Consider the following 6,221-nt stretch of genomic DNA (forward strand, 5'->3'; position numbering starts at 1 on the left):
GCCAGTGCAGAGCCCAACTTGGGGCTCAAACTCACAAACACTTAGATCATGACCTAAGCCAAAATCAGGAGTCAGATGCTTAACTGACTGAGCCACCCAGCCACCCTGGGTTGATTGCTTTATTTAACTGTATTTTGAAATAATTTCATACTTACAGAAAAGTTGCAAGAACTCTTATGTACTCTTAAACCAGATTCATCAATTTTTAACATTTTGCCATATTTACTTTCTCCTTTTTTATAACACATAAACAGCATTTTTCAGAACTACTTAAGAATAGATTTTATGTGTTATTCCCCTTTACTCTTTGATACTTCAGTGTATATTTTTTAAGATTTTATTTTTAAATAATCTCTACACCCAACATGGGGCTCGAACTCACAACCTTGAGATCAAGACTTGCATGTTCCACCAACTGAGCCAGCCAGGCGCCCCTTCAGTGGATATTTCTTCCAAATGTGGTTATTTTCCTATATAAAAATGGTGCATTTATCAAGCTCAGGAAATTTAACATGAATATAATATTGTAATCTAATGAATTTCATCTATTGTCCCTATAATAATGTTTTTCCAGTTAGAGAATTCATTCTAGGATCATACATTAAATTTAGTTGTCATGTATCTTTAACCTCGTTAGATTTGAAACAGTTTCTCAGTCTTTCTTGACCTTGACATTAAAGAGTACAGACCAACTACTTAGCAGAATGACTGGCTTCTGATTTGTGTTAGCCTGATTGTGCATCTAGATTCAGGCTCTGCAGCACCAGTGGGGCACTCTGGAAGTGCTGTGTTTTCAGAGATCACAGCTGGAGGCACGTGAGTCTACACATACTGATACTGATTTTGACCCCTTGTTCACAGTACTGTCCTATTTCTCTAAGTATAGTTATTTTTCCTTTTGCAACTCTAAGCAATTTTTAAGGAGATAGATTATATGTCTGTTTTTATTTCCTTTTACTACAAAAGTAATTGGAATGTTAGAAAATACAGATAAAGAAAATACTTGGATATTTAACTTTTTAGCCTCTTAAGCATGCATGGATTTTTTTTTTTCAACCAAAAATGCATGGTATAGCTCTGAACTTGTTTTTCTCACCTAACAATGTCTGTCTGGTAAGCATCTTACTGTGACTTTCTTCACTGAGGAGGTGCCACACTAGGTGTGGAGTGTAAATGGATGAGATGGAGCTTCCACTATAGGCCAGCTGTGAGGACAGGCCTCAGGCAAATCATGCAGTGAATTAAGAACAATGAAGACATGCTTCAAACGAAGGGTAGGGTACTATGAGAGCATAGTGCGTGACATATACGAGTTATAAATATTACACAGTTGTTGGAAAGTTTCCTGTTGTTCTTAAAAATTCTTTTAATGTTTATTGATTTTGAGAGAGAAGGAGAGCATGAGCAGGGGAGGGGCAGAGAGAAGGAGAGAAAGAATCCCAAGGATGAGGTCATGACCTGAACCAAAATTGAGAGTAGGATGCTTAACTGACTGAGCCGCCCAAGTGTCCCTCTTTTTTGTTATTGTTTTTTTGTTTTAATGTTTATTTTTGAGAGAAAGGAAAGAGAAGGAGACAGGATCTGAAGCAGGCTCAGAGCTATCAGCACAGAGCCTGATGCGGAACTTGAACTCACGAACCATGAGTTCATGACCTGAGCTGAAGTCAGATACCCAACCAACTGAGCCACCCAGGTGCCCTGAAAGTTTCCTAATTCTGCCCGAAACCAGGTTTGTTGGTTAAGCAAAATCTCATTTTTTGGGAATAATTAAAAGACATGTTATTTATAGGGATAAAATATAATTCAATTAAAATTATTCCAACAAACTGACCCCTTTTGAATAATAGGGTCAACACCCAGAAACCTTGTTAGAATTCTGACAATTTTCATTCATGTTCTCTCAGTTACTGATTTTATAGGATAAGGCAGCCACTAAGGCTTCACCATCCCGGTCCTGAGACACCTTGGCCCTTAACTCAGACTCTAGCTGTGGACTCCTTGTTTTCTCTACAGAAAGTTTCTAGTGTCCAGACTGGAAATGTAGTACCTGCACTTTGCTTAGAGGCTGAGGTTTGATTTGAAAATGTCTTTTTAAATTGTAATGGTAACTTCTCTTGGAGTATCACTCGGCAGTCAAAAAGAATGAAATCTTGCCATTTGCAACTACATGGGTGGAACTAGAGGGTATCATGCTAAGCGAAATTAGAGAAAGACAAATACCATACAACTTCACTCATATGAGGACTTTAAGATACAAAGCAGATGAACATAAGGGAAGGGAAGCAAACATAATATAAAAACAGGGAGGGGGACAAAACATAAGAGACTGTTAAATATGGAGAATAAACAGAGGGTTGTTGGAGGGGTTGTGGGAGGGGAGGATGGGCTAAATGGGTAAAGGGCATTAAGAAATCTACTCCTGAAATCATTGTTGAACTATATGCTAACTAACCTGGATATAAATTTAAAAAATAATTTTTAAAAAGTGATAAAAAAAATTGTAATAGTAACTTCTCAGCAAAACTTTGGAAGCCCCCTGAGAACAAAAAACCATGTGTCTCCTCTCATTGAAAAACTTGATTAATAATGAAGTCAGATTAAGGATTTCTTTGGATCAGTATTAATGTGATTTGAAGATGGCTCTGGGCAACTTGTAAAAGCTGTATTTTTTTTTTAATCTTTTATTTATTTTTGAGAGAGAGAGAGACAGCATGAGCAGGGGAGGGGCAGAGAGAGAGGGGGAGACACAGAATCTGAAGCAGGCTCCAGGCTCTGAGCTGTCAGCACAGAGCCCGACGCAGGGCTCGAACCCACAAACTGTGAGATCATGACATGAGCTGAAGTTGGACGTTTAACTGACTGAGCCACCCAGGTGCCCCTAAAAGCTGTGTTCTTAATCAGTGAGAAAACACTTCAGCTTCCAAGCACCTGGGAAGTATGAACAGCTTTCCTATACACTGAGCTCAACTCCTTTCTGAGCCACATTTAACAGCCATAACTAATATAGTGTTCTTCCAGACATTCCAAAATTTAGCAAATCCAGTTTTTCCTAAGCCTGGTAACTAGGCAGTCACTGAAGAATGGGCAGAAAGAATGTCAACAAAAAATAAAGAATATTTTAAAGAATATTTTTCTTATGAAGACTGAGGTGGGCTGATTAAAATCTAAGTTGAAATTTCTTTTTTTAAAAAATGTTTTTAACATTTATTTATTTTTGAGAGGCAAAAAGACAGAGCATGAGTAGGGGAGGGACAGAGAGAGAGGGAGACACAGAATCTGAAGCAGGTTCTAGGCTCTGAGCTGTCAGTACAAAGCCTGACACAGGACTCGAACTCACAAAGCACGAGATCATGACCTGAGCTGAAGTCAGCCACTCAACCAACTAAACCACCCAGGCACCCCTAAGTTGAAATTTCTCAGAGTGGGGGCCAAGCAGCCATGTTTCAATGCCCCTATAAAGGCCATCAGCTAGAGAAGGTTCTAGAAGTTCCTGGCAATGAGGGTGGGGTGGGGAGGCTTCCCAAAGGTATTATAGGCATGGAAGAGATACAGACAATGATGCTGGTGAGTGTCCTGAGTGGGGTTTTTTGGGAGCTGCCAGAGTTTGAAGGGTGAGAGCTGTACCTACAAGTAATCCTGGGGAAAAAACAAACTATATATTGACCTTGCAGCTCCCACAAGGTCAGTAAACCTGTGCATGAATTTAAAGGAATTAAGTGTGGCTGTCTGGGTCTAAATCTCATTGCTGCAAGGCAGATCTTAAAGGTTATATGGGCACATTATATCTATATATACAATTTGTGATTGTTAAAGCATTGTATTTTGAACATTTTCAAATGTAGAATAGTTTAACAAACTCCCATATACTTACCACCTACACTAATCATTAATATTGTACTAACTTTGATCATTTGTGTTTTTTTAAATGTTTATTCATTTTTGAGACAGAGAGCAAGTGGGGGAGGGGCAGAGAGAGAGGGAGAGAGAGAATTCCAAGCAGGCTCCATGTTGTCAGCCTGATGTGGGGCTCAAACCCACAAACCGGGAGATCATCTCCTGAGCTGAAAACAAGAGTTGGATGCTCAACGGACTGAGCCACCCAGGAGCCCTAACTGAGATTTACTTTAAAATACTTCTGTTTAAAACAACAACAACAACAAATGAAGCAGTGTGCCTAAGTGGCTCAGTCTCTTGAGCATCAGACTTCGGCCCAGGTCATGATCTTGGGTTCAAGAGTTCATGAGTTCAAGCCCCACATTGGGCTTTCTGCTGTCAGAGCAGGCCCAATCTGGATCCTCTGTTCCCCTCCACCCCCACCTGTCTCTGCCCCTCCCCCGCTTGTGTTTTCTCAAAAATAAATAAACATTGAAAAAATAAATAAGTAAAGTAAATCTCAGCCATTATATCTCTCCCTTCATATATAATCTCTAAAAAAGGGGGGTTACATAAACATAATGTCATTATCACCCCTAACAAATAAACAACACTTTAATATTCTCTCATATCTAGTCTATATCTGGTTTCCTTAACTGATACCAAATAAATATCTTCATCTTTAGTAAGTTTTCTCAGACCCCCTTAGTGGAATTATTCACCTGTCTCTGGTGCCACATCATGCCTGGAGTTCTTTACAGGCACTAAATTGTAAGAACCTTAAAGTAAGGGACTCATATCCTATTCATCTTTTAAATTCACTGTGCCCCTGTCCCCAGGTTAATGCCTAGACTGCTACAAAACAGAACTGCATTTTGAAAAGAAGTGACATTGGCAAAGCAGTTTAAAGTCATCAGTTGGCAAATGCTACACAGTGTAATTTTAATTTGGGGGCCATCGTACATTCTTGTAAAATTTCTTTCTTCTGCTTTCTTCCTCCTTCCCCTTCTCTCTCCCTTCCTTTTGCCTCCCTTCTTTTCTGGAAGCATTTTGCTAAAAAATGAGGCTTTTTAAAGAAACTTCTGACAAAAGGAGTTTTAGACATCCCCAGAATCATTAAAAGGCTCCTTTGATTCTATTCAGTACAAACCACAGAGAATTAATGTTGAGTTTTCTTTGATATATTGATTAGTGAATCTAACCAACCAGAAAATGTCTCCAGTTACAGCTCTGGGGTTACATAGTAAGAATCCTTATTAGAATAAGTGGGTTGATGCTACATTTATGCTCTGTCTTATATAAAAGAAAACAAACCTTTGCAAATAGTAATTACTATTTATTGAATGCCTATTACAAGCAAGGCAGAATGCCATGTGCTTTACATACATTCTAATAATTTTTCCAACTCCCCGCTAGGTTTGTCCCCATTTTTACAGATATATAAACTGAGACTCATAAAGGTTAAGTTTCGATTCCTCGAAATCCTTCAGCTAATAAAGTGTAGAAGGAGTGGGCTCTGAATTCAGGGCCATTTCACTGCAAAGCCCACGCCTTGAACTAAAATGGGGTTGAAACAGATCTGGGTCTGCTAATTTGCAGAGAACATGAATTTCGAACAATTTTAAAATAGTTGTTTTTAAATAACTGAGCTTGTGTTCTTGGCTTAAGTGCAGTAGCTAAGAGCTCTGCGCAGAAAGAACAGAGGTGTTGGGTGCCAGACAAGCATGGGTTCTGATTACATCTCTGCCACTTACTGTCTGTGTGACTTGAGCATCTCTGAACCTCTATATGACATACTCACCTTGCAAAAAATGCCCAAACAATTCTGGCACAGAGTTCAGTACATGGACCTGCTTTAACGCAATTGTTAGCATTATTTCCGTGCTTTTGCAGCCACCTGCATGCTATGTGCAAGGTGAGACAACTAGTTAAAAGGAGACCTCCAGATGAAGCCAACGACTTCTGAGGTGGAAACCTTTCCAAAACTGATTCTTTCTGTATCTTCTCCCTCACCTCCTGAATTTTTCCATTAAAAAAAAATGGGGGCGGGGGTATGGAAGTTAAAAATTTTTAGGGAACAAATCAAGACACCATGGGAGTTCTGAAGTGAATTTTACATTTAATTATAATTATCTCTGTATGTGGAGACACATCTCATTTTAGAGCTTTTAATGTAATTGGATGGATTTTAATTTACCTGCCTGCTCCTGGGAGCTGCCTCCCCCCCGCACCTCCCCCCCCATCCCTCTAGACCCCAGCTCTGCGGCTCCTTTTCCGGACCCCCTTTTAGGAGGCTTGGTTTTCACCCAGACCTTGGCCATCAGAGCTCTGCTTGCTCTCGCTGCCGC

Source organism: Hyaena hyaena, unplaced genomic scaffold (assembly GCF_003009895.1).
Source record: "Hyaena hyaena isolate Hyena2069 unplaced genomic scaffold, ASM300989v1 scaffold_361, whole genome shotgun sequence".
NCBI classification, from domain to species: domain Eukaryota; kingdom Metazoa; phylum Chordata; class Mammalia; order Carnivora; family Hyaenidae; genus Hyaena; species Hyaena hyaena.